This window comes from Portunus trituberculatus, chromosome 23 (assembly GCF_017591435.1).
Source record: "Portunus trituberculatus isolate SZX2019 chromosome 23, ASM1759143v1, whole genome shotgun sequence".
Classification (NCBI taxonomy): Eukaryota; Metazoa; Arthropoda; class Malacostraca; order Decapoda; family Portunidae; genus Portunus; species Portunus trituberculatus.
This window is the reverse complement of record NC_059277.1, coordinates 3,127,501-3,149,950: the sequence shown is the minus strand read 5'-3', so window position 1 is coordinate 3,149,950 and position 22,450 is coordinate 3,127,501. Positions and strand designations below refer to the sequence as shown.

At 36.9% G+C, this 22,450-nt stretch overlaps 1 long non-coding RNA gene across 1 annotated transcript in view; it reads right to left on the bottom strand.

Moving 5' to 3' along the window:
• The window catches only part of LOC123507766, a 381,781-nt gene extending 367,457 nt beyond the window's left edge, over window positions 1–14,324 (bottom strand). The window contains exon 1 of the long non-coding RNA XR_006675751.1: window positions 14,285–14,324. This is a non-coding gene — a long non-coding RNA (uncharacterized LOC123507766). The remainder of the gene's footprint in view (window positions 1–14,284) is intronic.
• Window positions 14,325–22,450: the final 8,126 nt, after the last annotated feature.

The following is a 22,450-nucleotide window of genomic DNA, read 5'->3' as shown; positions in this document are numbered from 1 at the left end:
GCACATGCAAGAAATTCCCTCTCGAAACATGACTTATTCCTCAAAACATCCCGACACTTTTAAAGAGAAGGAAAAATATGTTTGATCGTTTTAATGCCACTACTGCAGATGGTAAAAAGAGAAGTACAAAATGCAGTAAGTGAGAATGTGACAGGAGATTATTACATTTCACTTTCCACTTTGAGAAGAAAGATCATCAAAGCAGAATTTTAAAAGTAGTGCTTTGAAATATTTAGGCATAACGAAAAACACACTTATCTTCATGGGAGGCTGTGGCATAGTGGTTAAGGTGGTGAGAGTGGGATCGGGCAGACGTCCAAGCGTAGGTTCGAATCCCACTACGTATCGCCTTGAAACTATGCCATTTGTCGAGTGGTTTAAAGTTACCTACATGTTACCATGATACCCAGGTTCTAGGTGGTTACACCAGAGATGCGCTTGGATGGTGATATAGGCCCTAATATGGGTACCACTTTAAATAAAATTGCCTTTGCCGCTAATGGGTGGAAGTTGAACGGCGCTTCCAATATTCTTCCGGTTATCTACAGACGCTATAGGCCACGACATAAAAAAAAAAAAAAACAATAAAATGAAAAAAATATAAATAAAAATGAAAAAAAGAATAGATGGTATGACGTAAAATGCTACATGCGTTATCATTCGTTCTACTACCTTCTCCCTCCACACACACACACACACACACACACACACACACACACACACTTCCCTATTAATTACGCGGTCAATGAAAATAAAGGGAAAAAAGTGCCGACTGATTATCAATGTAATTCTGTTCCACGCGAGGCAGATCACAATGATTTGATTCACTGGAAAACAACACCACGTTTTCCTTTTTACCATCGACGTTTATTACTTCCATGAATTCGGAATATGCCAGATTTTGTTTCATAACTCAATACCCTTCCCTCTCCCTCCCATCTCTCTCTCTCTCTCTCTCTCTCTCTCTCTCTCTCTCTCTCTCTCTCTCTCTCTCTCTCTCTTTTTCGCACGTATTCTGAAACACTTCACTCTCTCAACATCACTGCTTTCTAAAGGTTCTAGTTGAAGATACTCCTGTTTTTAAGAGTACTTTTATGATTCTAGTGATGGATTGTCAAGATTTCTATTCAGCTAAAAGGAGAAGCTGTCATAAAAACCACGGTAGTCGTCTCTGTGCCCTTAGAAAATTGTTGTATATACGGGCGTCTCTCTCTCTCTCTCTCTCTCTCTCTCTCTCATGCCCTAACCTATGCAAGTTTCATCCTGGTTAACAGTATTTTTTGCCACTTCAATGAACATGTTGCCATAACTAAATACTTTCCCACTCCCTCTCCCTCTCTCCCTCTGGTCCTTACAACACCCCTACACAAATGAGAACTCTACGTAACAGTTCAAAGCACATCTGGGTCAGGGAGGTCACATAGAACACGTCCACCCATCCGACGCGTGAACAAAAGAAAAAAAAATTGGAAAAAAGCTACAGGAGTCAAAGCCACGAGGTTAAAAGGTGAAAGCCACAGCCTCTCACGACCTGTAAACGGGGAAATCACAGTGAAAAGGGACGGGGGAGGCGCGGTGCTGTCTGTAGTACGAGCGGGGTGGCAAACATCGTACTCTCCCTGCTGATGGGAATTCTACAGCGGACCCAGTGCATAGGAAGCTGTGTAAAATTGTGCCAGTAAAGTGTTTGGCTCTCCCTCCTTGTTCCTCTTTCTCTCAGTGCTTGCCTTTTGTAGTCGTAATGTTATTCTCAGATGTTTGTTGGTAGCAGAGTTGTTTTAGTCATGTTTTCCATTTTCGTTGTGTTTTTGCGAGTTTCTGGTCTGATTTATTTTTATTTCTTTTAAGTTTTTCTATCGGTTAGTCAGTTAGTCGTTTCTCTCTCTCTCTCTCTCTCTCTCTCTCTCTCTCTCTCTCTCTCTCTCTCTCTCTCTCTCTCTCTCTCTCTAAGGATGTTTATAGATATTTCTTGTAATTATGAACTCAATATCTACACTCAAAAATTTCCTCTAAGTATGAATGCAATGCCTGAAAGATTAGCTGAAAGGCAAGGATATCTGTGTGAAGAGTGACATGAAGAAGAATTGTATTTATCGGCATTAGTGGAAGATCAAATGCTTTTCTAATGGTTTCACGTATATAGAAAAAAATATTCGAGTTTAGCTAATCCGCACATGTATTTGTATAAGAAAACAAAACTTTCCCAATAACAAAGGGATGAATTTTGCGTGTTTTTTTTTTCCTTTCACACAACGAACCCAATACATAAAAAAGCCTTCCTTTCAACCGGAACAAATAAACATTATAATCATTTCATTTCCATTGCACTTGGACGAAGAAAAAAAAAAAAAAACTATCCAACAACAAGAACACGACATTTACTCATGGAACAAATACAGGAAACGGAAAAACAAAACAAAAATAACTTAAGGCAGCGACGAAAAACGGAAGCAAAGGAGGACGGTAAAAATGCCACGACTTACTTACAAGGAAGGAAGGAAAGGAGTGGAGGCCAAAAATAGAGACTCAAAATAGAGAACTAATGAAGCCTCGTCTCGCTTGTGACAAAACACGCCTCTTTCCATTTTTCTATTTCACTTTTCCTTCCTTCTCTGGCGCCGCGTTAGCCGAGGCGCTGAGAAGGAGGGAACAGCAAAACACACTAACAATTTTACGTTTTTCGCACCTGACACTGAAGAGTAAGAGAAAGAAAAGGTAAAGAAGAAGCAAAGAAGGACGATAAATAAAGGAGGCTAAGAGGAAATGAAAGGAAGAGGAGGAGGAGGAGATGGAGAAGGAGGAGAAAGAGAAGGAGGAGGAGAAAGAGAAGGAGGAGGAGGAGGAGGAGGAGGAGAAGGAGGAGGAGGAGGAGGAGGAGGAGGAGGAGGAGGAGGAGGAGAAGGAAGGCACTAATAATCCTCCATATTTCTTGACTTGCTGAAAACACCAGGAGGAGGAGGAGGAGGAAGAAGAGGAGGAAGAGGAGGAAGAAAAGGAGGCGAAGAATGGTGGCATGGAAGAGGAAAAAGAAGAAGAAGAAGAGGAGGAGGAGGAGGAGGAGGAGGAGGAGGAGGGGGAGGAGAAGGAGGAGGAGGAGGAGGAGGAGGAGGAGGAGGAGGAGGAGGAGGAGGAGGAGGTAAAAGAGAAAGAAAAATACGTAAAAATATCTGAACACAAGAAAGATAGATAAAATAACAATGTGAGAAACAGAGACATGGAAATATAGAGAATCTGAACAAAAATGAAAATAGAAAGAGAAAAATCACACCAAAATAAAAATATACAACACACACACACACACACACACACACTCTCTCTCTCTCTCTCTCTCTCTCTCTCTCTCTCTCTCTCTCTCTCTCTCTCTCTCTCTCTCTCTCTCTCTCTCTCTCTCTCCTTTTTCCACGTTAACTCTCAGTCTCCTCCTTTTCTTCCTCCTCTCTTGTCTTCATTTAGTCATGTACTTTGACTACAATTTATGCCTTCCACGAAAGACTTTTTCCTTCCTTCTCCCTTCTTTTCTTTTATTTTCTCCCTAGTTTCTTGTTCTTTTACCCTCCCTTATTTTTTCCTTCTTTTTTTCATTTTTCTTCTATTTTCTTATCTACTTCTTCCTCATTTTTGCCTTTCTATGTTTTTCTATTTTTTTTCCCTTTCTGTTCTTTGTTTTTGTTCCTTTATCGCTTTTCTGTATTTTTTTTTTTGTAATTTTATCGTCCTTTTGCCCTCCATGTTAATGTTTAGTTTTCTTCCTTTCATTCCTTTTTCATTCAACTTTTCCTCCTTTTTGCTATCTTAATAGTGTAGTACCTTTCTCTCTCTCTCTCTCTCTCTCTCTCTCTCTCTCTCTCTCTCTCTCTCTCTCTCTCTCTCTCTGTCTCTCATTTATAATGCTATAATACTGCATTTATAATGTTATAATATTGCATATCTTGTTTCGAGCCACTTCTTTTCAGTCTCAAAACACTTTACAGCACTATCATAGACAGATTACTTTTAACGCGGAGTAATGTAATGTTCTGTATATAGTGTACTGGTGCGGTGTATTGTTCCGCTACCCCAAGGTACCCCACGCTCAGTCTTGTTCCTAACGCAGCTTAAGGGAAAGGCTCACGCTCTGTTTGGCAATCCGCTTGCCTTCCCTCTTTGACTGGTCCTCCTGTCCTGCACAGCCAGTCTAGTTCTACAGTCTACTGTCTACAGTCACACTCCAGTGTGTAGACTGTAATTATACATCATCACGCTTGCTACAAGTTCCATCTAGCCGCTACCGACTACAAGTCTCTCTCTCGTCGCCGGCTACTTCTCAAGCCTTTCCACGGCCGCTCGCTACCAAGCTACCAAGCCTCCAGTACATTTTGTATCCTACAATAAACACAGGGAAGCTCCCGCAGTGTTTCTCTTCAGCCACACCAGAGCATATTGATGGTGCCAGCGGTACCAGGACAGCACTGTGGAATATACTTTAAATCAGAACTCCGCTTTTCTTTCAGAGTATAACCTTTTCACAGCGATATCCAAGCTGACAACACTAAAAGCTTTGTACAAAATCTTTTTAGACACCTGCTAGAAAAAGAAAAGTTTATATAATAATAGAGTTCCAAATGTCAAGGAACTACTAGTATAATGCTTTTAGTTGGCTGTAGAACAAAGAGCAAAGAGATTAAGGAATGATATATAGTTCTGAACTGCAATTAAATTCTCTGGCCATATGTTTTTCAGGTGGCAAAAAAAAAAAAAACATAAAAAAACAGGAAATAAAGATTGTTTTCAGGTTAAGGAATGCATGATATACTGAACTGCAAAAAAAAATCTCGGTGCACGTTTTCTTCCGCTGACAAAAGAAATAAAAATGAAAAAAATTGCACTTATCGTGGAAAGAAAAATATGAGTTATCCAGGAATTAGTCATCAAGCGACCCAGTGAAAACTAGTAAAGAACTTAAGAAATATAAAATAAAAATGTAGTATGTGATGAAATAAAAAACATAAATGACAAGAGAACAAGGTGAAACAATAATAAAATCGATAATGACTTCTAATGAACTGAATAAATGCTTCGAAAAAAAAAGAGATAAAAAAAATAGGAAAAAAAACACTGGGAAAGATTTACATTTATAAGAAAAAAAAAACAGAGATAGAGAGAAAAGGAACGGGAAAAGAGAAGAAGAAAGAAAGAGCAGGGCCGGATATGTACCTCTCTCGCAACCTCTTTCAAGACGGCCCTTTCATGGTTCACTTCTGGTGCGCTTAGTCCTCCTGATTCCCGGACACTGAAAGGTTAGCCAGCGCTTTCTATACAGACCGCCTGGCTCTCTCTCTCTCTCTCTCTCTCTCTCTCTCTCTCTCTCTCTCTCTCTCTCAGGCAGGAGTAGTCTAGTGTACTTTGTGCTGTAGGAGTACTCGGTAGAGAGAGAGAGAGAGAGAGAGAGAGAGAGAGAGAGAGAGAGAGAGAGAGAGAGAGAGAGAGAGAGAGAGAGAGAGAGAGAGAGAGAGAGAGATTTGGTTCTTCCGTTTTCTTTCCTATTTATTACTCTTTTAAGTTTGTGGATGTGATGTGAGTAGGTAAGTGATCGTGTGTGTGTGTGTGTGTGTGTGTGTGTGTGTGTGTGTGTGTGTGTGTGTGTGTGTGTGTGTGTGTGTGTGTGTGTGTGTGTGTGTGTGTGTGTGTGCTTTTAAATAGCAAGGAAAGAGTCTTTTTTTTTCAATCCCTTTATTGGCTTCGATTCTTTATAACACTTAAGAGGACTATTGGAATACATAAGTTTACACGGAAAGCTTCAGTTTATTTGTTTACTCTAAAAGATTAAATCCCCACTTTTAGATTCAAGTTTGAGTACGTTTCGCTCTTGTATTTTTCTTTTCGTTTTTCTTCTCACTCCAAACAGTTTACTACTTGGCCTCGTACACTCTGTTGATTGTAAAAATGCAAACGATAAGGGGAAGGTTGAAAGAATTTTTCTCAGCAGCTTAATCGAGAGTCAATTAAGGTTTCCCCCTCCCCATTTTTCACTCTCTTTCCCCTCACAGGTATTCTTGACCCTGCTCCTCCGACCCACAGTGCACGATCTTGGTAGTGTGCGAGTACGGTTTAGTAAGGCAGTGAGACTTTGCCAGACGTAGGAAAGGAAAAAAAGAAAAGAAAAAGATAGTAGGGTACGATACTGCACGTTAGAGAAATAGTGAAATCTCATACAATATACAAAATGTGTTTGTTATTGATATTCATGATGGTATTGATGATGATGATAATGATGATGATGATGATAATGATGATAGTAGCAGCAGAACATTCTTTGTCCATTACTGACTACCTGTCGCTATTACACCCACTGATATTGCTTTTTAATTTTGCTAGAATTGATATAACTTTTAGTTGTGTTGTAAACTCTTGATTATTATTGTTATTATTATTATTATTATTATTATTATTATTATTATTATTATTATTATTATTATATATCATTATTATTATTATTATTATTATTATTATTATTATTATTATCATCATTATTATTATAACTTTCTTAAAAAAAAAAAACCTCCACCTGAGAGGCTCTGGTGTGACGCGTCGCTTTGTGCCGTCACAGCAAGGATCAGCTCAGCACTCCCTGTCCGCCGAGGACTGTGGTCGCCAGCCATTATTATGTATACACGAATTAATTTTTCCAAACAACTACAAAGTAAATCAACGTTCACATTTTTCAATATCAAATATTCCATAACATTCTACAATAATTCATACATAATTATACAGACAGTAAAGCTAACTTAACAACATTCGCTTGAAATATACTATAATTATGATAATGCTGCTGCTGCTGCTGCTGCTGCTGCTGCTGCTTTTACTGTTGCACCAACTGCGTTGACTGTCATTCCTCAACAACGCCACTTTACTTTTCCTGCTGCTGCTACTACAGAGAGTATTACTGCTGTTGCTGGTACTGTTGCTATTATTACTATTATTATTATTATTATTACTATTATTATTATTATTATTATTATTATTATTATTATTATTATTATTATTATTATTATTATTATTATTATTATCATTATTACTATTATTATTATTATTATCATTATCATCATTATTATTATTAGTCATTATTACTATTACATTACTATAATCATCATCCTTAGTACTGCTGTTACTACTACTACTACTGCTACTACTACTACTACTACTACTACTACTACTACTACTACTACTATCTCCCTGGACAACATTAAAATCGTTACAATTACTAGTGATTTCCTGAGAGAAAGAAAGCTACCTCTCAACAATAACCATCCAGACGGGCGGCATGGAGTGGAGAGGACAGGAGAGGACAAGTCAGTGAGTAGCCTTCACCTCCACTCCTCTCCCTTGGGTTACAAAGCGGCTGGCATTCCTACCACATTCTCCTAAACACCGGTAAGAAATGGGAGCAGAGGGAATAGCGGACCCAGTGCAATGCCTCTAACAGTACCATTTCCCTTGCCTCTATTCACTTTTTCTTCTCTCTTCTCCCAATACTCTTCTTTGTCTCTCTCTCTCTCTCTCTCTCTCTCTCTCTCTCTCTCTCTCTCTTAGCCTTACTTTTTTTCCTTCTAAGGTAAAGTGTTCTCTGTTCTTCGCATATCTCTCTTTTAATTGCTCATCCCCCCTTTCTCTCTCTCTCTCTCTCTCTCTCTCTCTCTCTCTCTCTCTCTCTCTCTCTCTCTCTCTCTCTCTCTCCTTATACTCACTCCATCTATTTCGGTTCCCTTTCAAGTAATCCAGCGTCCTCAGTACCTCATCTCACAGCTTGCCTTTCCTGCCTAATCCCTTCCCTCTTCTTCCCTCCTCGCGTAATCCCTTTCCTCCTCATTCAACCATTTTTATTTTATTTTCCTTCTCTTCTCTTCTTTTCTTTTTCTATGTTATTTTTTTCTGGTAAAGCTTTCGTTACTTTAAATTCCAATGTTTCTTTTATTTTTGTTTTCCTATCCAATATTTTTTTTATATTTCCTTTTACTTATCTTTCCACTCTTTATTTCCTTTTTACCTTACGGATTCGTCGTCCCTTCTGACCCAATTATTTTTTTCTGAAATCTCCTTCAACTTCCTTTTTCTTCTAATTCTTTTTCCTGCCCAATTAACCACGTTTTTTTTTTTTTTTTATCTTCTCTACATTTCTTGCCTTTCGTTTCTCCCGTTTGCTTTTTTTTCTGAACTCTCTCCCTTTCTTTACTTTAATCAATACTTTGCGTCGTATCTTTCCCTTTCCTCTCCAACTCTTCCTCAAACACTTTTTCCTTCCCTTCACAAACACACTATCTTTTTCCCTTTCCTACTTTCATCTCCACTTCCTTCATTTTCTTTTTTTCTCTAAAGCATTGCATTCTTTCTTCTTCTTACCTTTTTTCTTACCTAAAGACTTCCGTGCCTTCTCCCTGTCCCTTCCCCTTTCTCATTTTTATCTAAACGCGCTCACCTTTTCCCTTCCCTTCTCTCTTCCCTTTTCACCTAACCCTCCCACCTCCTCTAACCTCCACAACACACCACGTTCTCGGGGCAATGTATAGACGCAACAGCTCACCTCTGACCTATATTTACTACCACATCAAGTACTAGCCATCGTAAACCTAGGCACGTAATGAGCTCGACTCCGGCTACAGGGTACGAGGAATGATCACTAAGAACAAAACAGCGATTCTTTTCCCTCCTCCTCCTCCTTCCTGCCCCGAGTCTTAAGGAACAATGGTAGACGGAAAAAGGAAGTTGCTGAGACACGCAAACGCTGTGATATTAAGTTTAAGTCTCGATTCTCTCTGGCTGTGGTGGTTACATTGTGTTCCTGTCTGGTGATAATATTAAGAGGGAGGGTGAGCATAAATTTCTGGGTTTGTTATTGCTAGGCTGAATCGAATACTGGTACGGTCGGTCGGTCGGTCGGTCGGTCTCTCTCTCTCTCTCTCTCTCTCTCTCTCTCTCTCTCTCTCTCTCTCTCTCTCTCTCAGGGGCTCGGTATTACCATTATTGCGCATAATATTACCAAGAATGCTGAATGTAATGTGTAAATACTTTTGTGAATAATGAGTAGCAATAATACATGCCACTTTATTGGTGTCTGTTTTTAATCTCCAAAGCCGGCAGCGAGGCGCGTACTTAACATCTCTTACACTATTTATTGCTATGGGAAAATAAATAAACTTACTGCGAGTTTATAAATTGAAATAAATTATGAAATGTAATGTATCGTTTTCTTCACAAACGCTTTTTTTTTTAAGGCAAATGACAAAGATTGAATTTAAGTAAAGAAAATGTTTCTTAATTTTAATAACAAAATTTAAAAAGGCGAGACAAGTTTTATATAACAGTGAGGTTTGGATTCCTCTCTGTGATGTGATAATTCCGTCCCCCTCGTACCAAAAAACTGGCTGTCATTTTTCTATTTTTTGTGGAAACTTGAATAAGAAAAGATTCGCCAAAGGAACAATGCATACCAACATATGCACCACGTGATAAAAAAAAAAATTATTATTATGCAAAAAAAAAGAAAGAAAAAGAAAAAAAAGAATATTCATGTTCATTATAAAGTAGAAAACAAGTGGAAGTCATGAAATCTTTCCCTGGTTAAAAAAAAAAAAAAGTAAACATAAGCTTTCACTTAGCGGTACGAACTCGTTGACATAATATACTGACGCACAAACAAACACAAACGGATGTTATGGTTCCCTCTGTGTTTCGTAATGTACGCATTCGGGCAATCTTCTCCCAGTGAATACTTGAACATGAAACATTTTAGCAATTGAACTCCTCGCGTTGAAGTCAATGACCCTCGCACTCAAGCCCCTGCTGTTGAAATGCAATGCTGGCAAACTTTCGTGTTGCTTCGGATTGGATTTCGCTGCTTTTAGGGAGTGCCCTGGAAATGCAAGTGCCTGGAAATGATTTAGCGTGAGGATTCTTCTTCTTTAAGAGCGTGGAGTGTAGTGCAGACTTAGGGTGTGGAAAGAAGCCAACACTATGGAAATGCTGAATGTCAAGATCCTTCAAGGTTACTGACATCTTTACTCGTATTATTAGAAAATAGTTTGTATATGTAGAAGCGTGAATTTCGGAGAGTGTAAATAAGTGAACCCTAGGGAAAAGTTGAATAGGTTGAATGATATACCGTAAGGGACCACCAGTCGTTTGAAATTATACCAGTGATATACATTTGTAAGGCGTGGATTCCCTGTTCCTCTTTTCATTTTTATATTCTTTCTTTATTCCGTGATTCCCAGCACAGTAAAATAAGTAGATAAAAGAAAAAAAATGGAGGAAAAAATCTATATAAAAAACTTTAAAGGGAAATAAGAGAACAACAATAAAGGTCGAAAAAAGTAACATCAAAGTGAAATCGTAATAAAATTGAAAAAAAAAAGAAAAGAAAATACTATAAAGAAGCACAGTCAAACAAGTATACAGAACACAGAATTCGAGAACGGTAGTTTCATCTCCCTTCTTCGTAATCCTCTTTCCATTCCTTCCTCACCTATTTCTTTAATTTTAATCTCTCTCTCTCTCTCTCTCTCTCTCTCTCTCTCTCTCTCTCTCTCTCTCTCTCTCTCTCTTTCTTCGCATGCATCTCTTTCATCCTCCCTTTCAATTCTTTGTATTTATCAAACGAAGTACAGCCAACAATACTATGAGTAAACTAACCCCACACAAACAACAAGGACGAAAGTTTTAATCTTCTAATGGAAAGAAAGTTTACTTCGACTTACTTCACTTTCTTTTCACTGTTTACCACAAAAGGATAAATAAAAAAAATATTACGGAAAACATGAAAACCATATATATTGTTCTTTAAAAATTTCTTAAAGCTCACCTATGCCATAAAACCCTATTCCCCATTTCTTTCTCTCTCTCTCTCTCTCTCTCTCTCTCTCTCTCTCTCTCTCTCTCTCTCTCTCTCTCTCTCTCTCTCTCTCTCTCTCGTACATCCATATCTCTATCTCCCATTCTGCTTGCATTTCCTTACATCTTTCATTTTAGCCCCATCTATCCTTCAATATTTCTTCATCTTTCCTCATTCGTCTTTTTCTCTATCCTTCTTTTGTATTCTTTCTATAATTGTATCTTTATATCTTCAATTTTTTCTTTCCAATCTATCTCTTTCCTTTTGTTTCTCTCTTTTTTTTCCTTACATCTTTTTCGTTTTTAGCACTCTTTATTTTTTCTCTACATCTAGACTGGCTGTGTGTAGATAGACACGGGAATAGGCCATTAACATCATAAGCTGTACCATAAACGAGAAGCGAGCGACAACAAAATGAAAAAAGTCAACTTGATGAGATACTGTTCCATCACTTCGGCGCAATATTCACACTAGCAGAAGACGAAGCGTTAAAGTTTTTTTCCTTTCTCTCTCTCTCTCTCTCTCTCTCTCTCTCTCTCTCTCTCTCTCTCTCTCTCTCTCTCTCTCTCTCTCGACTCACTGGGAACGATTTCTTTTTCTTTAACCACGAGAAGTACGACTATAGTTTGATGATTATAAGACACACAGACACAAAGATAAACAATCGCGCTCTTTCGGTCTCTTTATATCCCTCCCCTTTTCTCTCTCTCTCTCTCTCTCTCTCTCTCTCTCTCTCTCTCTCTCTCTCTCTCTCTCTCTCTCTCTCACACACACACACACACACACACACACAGACACACACACACACACACACACACACACACTACAGCAAGAAAAAAAAAATGATTTGAAAAAATAACCTTATTCAAACACACACCCACTGACTCACCTTTCTCGTCAATAAACAGGATGATATTGGTATAAAAATCACAACAAAGACTTTCCTCACTCATCCCTTGCCTGCATTAACACGAGAGGCTGCTGATCTACATAATCCCATGAGAAGCGACACGTCCTGCCAGCGAGGTAGGATGTTACATTCTTGCTGTTTTTAACGAAAACTAAAATAATTCAAAAGTTTGCGATTTTCCAGGACATCCGTCTTCATTTCAAACTCTTCGTATAAAAAATTAAAGTAGTGACGGAGTGACGAATATGAAGTTTGTAATTATTTTTTTTCTCAGAACTACAAAGAATATGAGAATGTGATAAGACGAAATGAAACAAATATATATTGACATTCTAATCAAAGCCAAATCACAGGATGGTAGATTAAGAAAAAAAAGCAAAACTCTGATAATAACAATGCAGAACTCACTCGTGTCAGTTCATTAGGGAGATACTGCACACTCTGAGTATGCAAAACATTTGACAATAGGCATTACAACATTTAAAGAACTGCTATCATGATGCTCTCGTTCATAAGTTTTTCTCAAACGCTAAATGTGCAAAGAAGAAAATATGTTGTGGTAGTGAGAGGCTTTAAGCAGAAATCATCTCAAGTGTAGATCAAATGAAAACATTTTTGTATAAAACAAAGAATTAAATACATTTTCATTTGATATTAAAGGAAAACATAACATCTGAGAATTCAGGAATAAATTATTTCTGGAAAATCTTCTGTATGATGAGAGAAAACTTCCTCTCGAAAAAGAAAAAAAAAAACTTTCTCTCCCCAAGTTACTTCCTCGGATTAAAAATAGGGAAACCTCATTTCAATCTCCTCTTGTTGTACACCACCTTTAACTCCCAACCAGAGAGACATTTAACATTCACTACCGACTTATTCATTGACTAACACATCCATTATTCTTCCACTTTCATCAACTTCTTACAATGTGCTGCAATATCAATGGTCATATTCACTACACACTCACCGCTATCAAGTATTGAGAACTGCACAAAGACAACTCTTCTATTGGAAGACATAAATAATATATATATATATATATATATATATATATATATATATATATATATATATATATATATATATATATATATATATATATATATATATATATATATATATATATATATATATATATATATATATATATATATATATATATATATATATATATATATATATATATATATATATATATATATATATATATATATATATATATATATATATATATATATATATATATATATATATATATATATATATATATATATATATATATATATATATATCATTGACAATAAAAAATAAGTGTAAAATCTCTTCTTGTCTGGAGATAGAAATTCAAAAGAAAAAAAATATTCTTTTTTTTTCTCTGAACATATCCATGGGCAGCAGAAATAGTAGATATCAGAAGTTTTATACTCAATATTCAAATTTCTATAAAAAAAAATATGTTGAAGAAAGGTAAAAGAAATAACAAATATTGGTCATCATTGAGAACATTATCGAGAAGTAACTATGAATGCAGGAGGAACTAAGAGGAATTTGATATGAACGGAAAATTTTTCCACCGCCACCTCACAGGGCGCTTGACATGAGCTAATGTGCTGCCGGGATTGAGAGCAGCATGACCCCCCCAACATTGTAGCGCGGTTAAACACTACACTAGGGTCATAAGTGACCTTAATTTCAACAAATATATTCAGACGGAAAAGAATAACAACAAAACATAGGCTGCATACTTTGAATTTAAAACAGCGTCAAAAATAAATTTACATTGGGCAAACTAGTAAATATATATATATATATATATATATATATATATATATATATATATATATATATATATATATATATTGAAAAAATATCATACTCAATGCTACCACAATATCAACAAACACTTGAGAGTAGGGAAATGAATCACTCTATTCTGACGGAAAAAAGTGCAAAAACAGTCACCGAAAAAAAAAAATTGAACATAACTCATTGTTCGAAAATAAACAGTGCTGTAGATAGAACAGTATAGAGAAGAATATAGCAAAATGTCACATCCTTCTTAAATACAAAACAAATATGAAGAACCGACACAAGACTATTCGTAATAAAAATTCAAATGAGACATAAATAAAATTACAAATGACAAAAAAATATGCATCATCATTTTCTGAACTCTAACGTGAAGAGGCAATTCGCAATAACGAGACGAGACGTTGCTCCGCCCTAACATATTCTTTACGACAACACTACGATGGCGCGATATAATGAGCAACAGTAAAGATAAAAATAGCAAACGACCAATTCGGGATGAACCACGCGACGATGAGGCGTGTAGCTACCCATCACGCGGCAACGTAACGAGATACTTGAATAAACGCAAGAGTAATAAACGCACTCACATTCATACAGAAGTTACGCTTTCCTCTCCTCTCGTGGCGTACTTGATGTCCTAATTCATCCCCACTGGTAACCAAACAAAACATTTACAAAATCTCCAGGGTACTCACCGCCCGAGGCACTTCTCTCGTCCTGTCCCGTGGCTAACCTGCAGGGAAGGAAGGTAAAGATAAGTAAGGGCAGGTTTACGGTCACAGCAGGAAAAATGAGCTCCACTGATGGGGTTGTAAAAGTAAAAGCAGCAGTATTTGGTCTCCTAATCTTATGAGCCACTGATAAAATGCTGAAAAATATAAAAAGGAAAGAGATGGAGTAATTAACTGGGCTTTAGGATATTTTTTACACCACGTCTACAAAAACGCACTTCTGCGCGCGCACATACACAACACACACACACACACACACACACACACACACACACACACACACACACACACACAGAGAGAGAGAGAGAGAGAGAGAGAGAGAGAGAGAGAGAGAGAGAGAGAGAGAGAGAGAGAGAGAGAGAGAGAGAGAGAATTCAAACCACAAATAAATAGCAATTAATTAAGACAACAACACACTTACCACACATCAAAAAAAAAAAAAAATCCACAAAGGTATTCTGTCTAGAAAAAAAAAAAAAAGATAAGGTAGAGCAACAAAGATATGTGGTATTCATAGACCGCATTAAAAAACATAGAACCTTCCACGCCGGTATGAAAGAGACCCGTCTATTTTAGCGGTCAGTTGGTTCTCACCCTGTGAAAAATAATAGAATAAGAACAATAACTCTTTTGCGTGTCATTCAAACAGGAATTAACCTCCACTAATTATGCCGGCCACCACTACATAATAATTATAGATCGACATTTGATGAGTGAGGCAGCAAAATGTTTACCCTTTCGACATGCATTGATCAACCACTGATTTACCATAAAGTTTGTCCCAATACACCATCAATTGTGAAATGTGGACTTTATACGTTCCCAGGTGTGCAGGTGTGTGTGTGTGTGTGTGTGTGTGTGTGTGTGTGTGTGTGAGAGAGAGAGAGAGAGAGAGAGAGAGAGAGAGAGAGAGAGAGAGAGAGAGAGAGAGAGAGAGAGAGAGAGAGAGAGAGAGAGAGAGAGAGAGAGAGAGAAAGAAAGAAAGAAAGAAAGAAAGAAAGAAGAGAGAGAGAGAGAGAGAGAGAGAGAGAGAGAGAGAGAGAGAGAGAGAGAGAGAGAGAGAGAGAGAGAGAGAGAGAGAGAGAGCATTCTTCTTTATAAAATCTTAAGACAAACAACATCTATTCTACTAAACGAGACAAGACAAACAACCTTACATAAACGAGCACGTGAGAAAAAGGAAAGGTAAAAGAAATAGACACCAGGTAAGAGAGAGAAAGAATATTCCTCGTTTCAGTACCACGAAAGGCAACCAATATCAATTCATTCACACCCAAGACAGCCAACAGCATCCATTTATCTACTTGCTAGTCAATATTTACGGGACACCTCCCCAAACGTCTCCAGACACCATAAAGCGGCAAGACACCAACACCCTTCGTTCCTGCACTTATACAAGAGGCACTGTGCAAGTTGGCAGGTGACAGAGGACGTATAAAGTGTGTATATTGGAAGGTGTCTTAGTCTAAGTCACGTGCTGGAAAGTCTGCGACGGTGCCTGAAGGGTTATGAACATGTTCTTACGTGTGAAAGCTTTCTTCTGAAGACATAAGCTATAACGGTGCAATAAAAAGGAATGGCAGGTTTTAGTATTGGAAAAATTAATAAAGATGGTTGAAAGCTTTCTTGTGTAACATACAGGGATAATAAATGGAATGTCAGGAATGACTTGCTTCAGTACTTGAAGTAAAACAATAAAAATCACAAGGTATAGGAAAATTCCTGGCGTGGCATGTTAGAGATATGAACGCACAGTGCAAGACATGTATTAGCAATTTTATTTATAAATAACTGATATGAATTTGAGACACTCAAAACTCTCCTTACACTCTTTTTTGATCATTGAATAAGAAGGAATTGGAAATTTTATGAGATAGAGGTCTAGAGCTGTGTGTGTGCGCGTATATATATATATATATATATATATATATATATATATATATATATATATATATATATATATATATATATATATATATATATATATATATATATATATATATATATATATATATATATATATATATATATATATATATATATATATATATATATATATATATATATATATATATATATATATATATATATATAGAGAGAGAGAGAGAGAGAGAGAGAGAGAGAGAGAGAGAGAGAGAGAGAGAGAGAGAGAGAGTAGGGGGAAAACTAAATTTTCTATTTAATAACTGGATTGTTAATACTTTAAAAATAGTTTATCATATAAATGTTCAATAGCTTTTTGAATTTTTAGGATTATGGTACAGATAATTATCATATTTCACTTTAGAGAATATAGGAAAAAAACACATTTTCAATAGATATACATTTTTCATACCAGTATTTTTGTTCTACTTTTAGTGATTTAATCATATATAACCTAAATTGGATTTTTATCGCAATTTTTTTTATTTCTTTTGTACAAGTCAAAACAGACCTGTGCGTAAGAAAAATCTCAAATAGATATTTTTTTCCGATAGTAAACATATATTCTGGTGGTGGTGGCGGTGGTGGTGGTGGTGGTGGTGATGTTACTACTATTACTGCACTTATTATTGATAGTATTACTACTAATAATAATACTATTACGACAGAAAATAAACAAGCGTAAAAGGAAGGACAAGGGAAGACATTTGAAAGTAGCAACACCAACATAAATGATAATACTTTCTTGGTATAATGTTCTTACTATTGTTGTTACTACACTATAACGAAGAAGAAAAAGAGAATAGAAAGGATATGTAAGAAACAAGAGCTATATACATGAAAACACCAGAACTAAAATAAAAAAAAAAAACAAGAAAAACACTAAATGATACAACACATTAGAAGAGGAAAAGTTCAGAATTGCAGGTGAACAAACATAAAAATAATGAAATCAAAGATAAAATGAAAAAATGTATATATAAATTAAGAGAAATGATACAAAGGACGAAATGACTAAAGGAGACAATTTTCATCACAGCTCCACGTCAGGTCGAATAAAGACGAGGGAATTATTCATACATTTGTGTTCCCACGAGGACGTAATCAATTATGGAGAGAAGAAACTGAGTGTTGGGGAAAATAAATGGACCAAAAGCTAATGAAGGGAGGGGAAAAAATATCACTAGAGATGGAGAAAGAATAATGATGAAGGAAGCCTGGAGAGAAAAGAGGGAGACAAACTGTAGACTGTGGAAAAAGGAAGTTAGGTAAGTTTCCTCTCTTTTAAAAAAGTTGTCAATACTTTGTGAAAAAAAGAGTGTGGTTTCCAGTATTTCCATTTTATTTTTAGTCCTTCCTGTCCTTTCCTCCGTACTCTATTTATTTTGTTTTCCTCCAACAAATCCTCTCTCTCTCTCTCTCTCTCTCTCTCTCTGTATTTGTATTATCTTTCTCTCTCTCACGTATCTTAAAAGTTGTCCTACTCTCACTATCCGTCTCCAGCGCGTCCCTCACCGCTGCTTTCCCCTGCGGACTTCCTTTGTTCCGATGGCAGGGAAAAAGAGGAAAAAAAAAAAGAAAAAGAAAAGGTAAGCGAGGCAACAACATCAAATACTGCTGCCTTTCCTTCCACTCCCATTCTTAAGACTTTCCGAACCATGAACACTAAGAGAATGCAATATGATAGTAATACCTCCATCTCTCTCTCTCTCTCTCTCTCTCTCTCTCTCTCTCTCTCTCTCTCTCTCTCATTTCGTCGTATAATACACCCAGGGCGAAATTACAAATGTGTTTCGTGTGTGTGTGTGTGTGTGTGTGTGTGTGTGTGTGTGTGTGTGTGTGTGTGTGTGTGTGTGTGTGTGTGTGTGTGTGTGTGTGTGTGTGTGTGTGTGTGTGTGTGTGTGTGTGTGTGTGTGTGTTTTGTAATACAGCTACACGAAAGCTTCTAATATTGGCAGATACCTTTCTATACATATATACAGTTTTCTAGGTATTGTTATCACTACTAACTTTTAATTTCTTCTGTGAGAATATCGTCTCCGTAATTGCGCAGCGTCCCCATTTCACTCCGCAGTTAGTTTATCAAATAATTACCAAATTCCCCTACGTGTTGATATTCTATTTTAAGGAGAGAGAGAGAGAGAGAGAGAGAGAGAGAGAGAGAGAGAGAGAGAGAGAGAGAGAGACACGTCATAACCACAAACGCCTTCGAGATATGGAAACAAATTATTCTGGTGCCACGCATGTTATACTAGTGTCGTGTGTGTGTGTGTGTGTGTGTGTGTGTGTGTGTGTGTGTGTGTGTGTGTGTGTGTGTGTGTGTGTGTGCGCGTGAGCGTTCAACGTAGATGCTAGCCGTAAATACACGTGAAATAGTTTGTATGTTCCAGTCTATGTAATTTTCTTTCTCTCTCTCTCTCTCTCTCTCTCTCTCTCTCTCTCTCTCTCTCTTTTGGTAATCCAGTGTGTCAGACAGTCAGTCACACACTCAGTCTCTTTCTCCCTCACAATCCATTACAAACATTTCCGTCAGTTGTAACCCCATTCCCTCACTCACTTTCCTTGCCTACCCATTACCACCTCCCTCCCACCAGGCCTTCATAGCAACTCCCCTCGCTCTCCTCCCTTCCTCCCTCCCTGCTCTCTCTCAGTCACACGGCTCGACACAAGCACACACCAACTCGCTCGAAATCACACAATCACCGGATATATTTCCACAGAATCGAGGTTAAATATCCGCAAACATCCGCTTCGTTTGCCAGCTTCCCCCCGAATTCAACTGGAGTGTTTACGGATTAATTAAAATGGGAGGCCACCCGATTATATCCATTATTCCAGGAAGCAATTAAGGAATGTAATGTCAGGGGACTTTTAGGATTATTAATGTGAAGGAAGTTAATGTGGCGAATGTCAAGGCCGCCTGATGTTAAGATCTCTACGCTGTGAGTCGCAGGAATTAATGAAAAATTGTAATATGTTGTACGAGTAATTTATGACACAAGGTAATATGTTGCGTGGAATTGAATTTATGATCGGTTGGGAAAATAAATGTTACCGTCATTTATGTATGTATGTGTTTTGGTGACGTTTTCCTTTGGCCTAAATATAACATTTCCCTTTTTTTCTATTAATTTACGGCCTATTTATTTATTTATTTTATTTATTTATATTGTTTTTGTTGGTGCATTCGATTAATGTCCGGGCTTTCCAAAATTAATAAACTCACATCACAATTTCTTTATTTAATTACTGGATCACTATTTACCTTTATCATAACGTAACCTAACTAATTCTAACCAAAAAATTCAGCTTTAGTGCATCAGCTTGATTTTTCTATGATTCTATTGGTTAATATTACGAATTTTACTTTACATTATACTCCTTAGCCAAAGTAATTTTTCAGCTATCTACATCGACGAAATAAAGGAAACATTACAATATAGAATTAACATTTTTGGATGACTTTCTTTTGGGTGACTCATATCATCACTATGGAAAAAGAATTATACAACATAAAAATTGTCACTCAAAAAACGAGGAAAAACGCAAACAAAAGTCAAAACAAAATGAAACAAAACTGAAAAATGAAAGATATGGAACAATAGATATACAACACAAAACTGCAAACACATCATATTTACGTGCGATGCGAAATAGAAATAAACAAATAAACAAGCAAAATATGGCAAATACATAAAATAAAACCTAAAAATACCTCAACAAACAACATTCCTCGACCGCCGCCACCATTACCACCACCACCACCACCACCACCAGCATCACCACCAGCATCACAAGTGTCACCGCAGCGAACTAATAACATTATTCACACCTCTCTCTGACACCGCCACCCCTGAGACGTCCCCTTTGGCATTAATATGGACGAGGAATGCCAATACAGGAACCACCCGGCGACATTCTTCATTCATTATGCAAACATCAATAAGAAGGCGGGGAGTGAAACGTCGCCAAGAAACCATAATACGCTACTTGATTTGACTTTTTTTTCATTGTTTATTGCTCTCTTCACCAACACGTTATGTCGTCACGCCATTACTCTTGTTTATCATGAAGATTTTTTTTTATATTTTGTTTTTTTCTCATCCATACCAAATGTTATCACAATATCTGCCTCTTTGCACTATTTGTTTAATTTTTGTAACTTTTTCCACTCATGATAAGACCCTCCCACACTTATAGTTTTATCCTTATCATTGTTGCTTTTTTATTGTTGTTCTTTAATCAGGAGATAATACGAGGTAAAAACACAAAACAAATATATTCACTTGCTTCTCTTTAGGATATTTGTAACAGGCTTTTCCATATTATTTTATTTCATCTCGAAAAAAAGAAAACGTATTTCTAGTCCTATTTATTATTCAGTCACAAGAAGAAATATGAACAATAGATAATGATTTATCATCGATTTTCTTTATTTTCTTTCATCACTATTTCTTCACTCACAATAAACTATAACGCACTATTAGTCTTACTTTATCATGGTTTCTTTAATTAAGTCAAGACAAGAAACAACAGCCAAGATCAACAAACGCCTTACAGAAGACTCTTGACAATTCTTAATATAAGGTGAAATTTAAAGACTTTTCTCTCTGTCTTACCATTAATCTTAACCTTCTAATAATACCAGAAAGTAGGACAAATAAAAATAACAGCTGGAGATGGAATAACAACTCTTCTGGGAAGGCATGGAAGAGACGTGGAGTCGATTTACATAACTGAAAAATAGAAAGGCCTTTGTCTTATATCGGATATATATATAATGTCTTATAATTGCCTACAGGGCAAATATTTTCCCTTTACGTAGTCAGTTTAACAGATATACAGCTTATAATCATTTAGTACTTCTACCTGGAGTTTTGTAGGTAACAGAAATGGTGAAAAAATAATTAATAATGAAAACGAAATAAAACGTTCAATTTGCCGCACTCTACATAAGTAAGAGTCCAAACCTATAGTTAAAGACTAGGCGACTAACTGAATTCCAGATGGGTTTCTATGCTCTTTTACTACATAAAATTACTGACCTATCATTCTTACTTCGTATAAAAAAATGAGTGCACAAAAAAAAAAAAATATGTAGAAGTTGATAGGATAAAATATCAAGGTGAATGAGAAGTTAAATTTACAAGCAGTATTAGAAGTCAATGGGAGAAAATAAGTACAAATACATAAATGATGGAATGTGAAACCGTTGCACGAGTGTCAGCGCGGTGCTTGAGTTGCCCACGGCGATGAAGCAATAGGATGGATCCACGACACTGGCATATACATATTACTAAGGAGACGGGAGCTTAGTAATTTAATTGGCGTCGTCACGTTAACATTGATGCAATAATGGTTAGGTACATGTGTGTGTGTGTGTGTGTGTGTGTGTGTGTGTGTGTGTGTGTGTGTGTGTGTGTGTGTGTGTGTGTGTGTGTGTGTGTGTGTGTGTGTGTGTGTGTGTGTGTGTACTTGTATGATTTAAATGCAATCACCAGGTCCTCGTCTACATTTCCCGGAATAATTCGCTGTGAAATAAACGTATATGAAGTGAGTGAGGAATAATTACGTCGTAGTCACCAAATTAATAAGGGAATTATAAGGAGCTCTCTCTCTCTCTCTCTCTCTCTCTCTCTCTCTCTCTCTCTCTCTCTCTCTCCCCATCTGTCTTTTCGTTTCCTTTGTATAACCATCTAATTATCTATACGCGTATCTATCTGTCTCTTTAGCTACCTACCTATCTATCTATCTACCTACCTATCTATCCATCTATTTATTCTCTGCCTAATACTGGCGTCAATAATTGCAGAACACCATATACAATTAAGTAGTTATCATCATTACCATCAAACTCTAGGAATCCAAGACAGGACAAAAATAGTTTCGACCTTCTCCACTTATTCCAGACAAACTCGAGTTAGAATTATATCTCCAAGGAGCCCCGCTGAAATGAGAGAGAGAGAGAGAGAGAGAGAGAGAGAGAGAGAGAGAGAGAGAGAGAGAGAGAGAGAGAGAGAGAGTATCAAGACGTTCTATCACACGCAATAGGGCTGTAATGCACGCCAAACAAAACGCTCCAGAAATAGTTTTAAGATACCTAAGAAGTCACCATCACGAACTAAACTCACTGAGGAGATCAAAGTAGGTTAATTATCCTCGTAACATACAACCCTTGTCCCGTGAACGTATTGGGGGCATGAAATC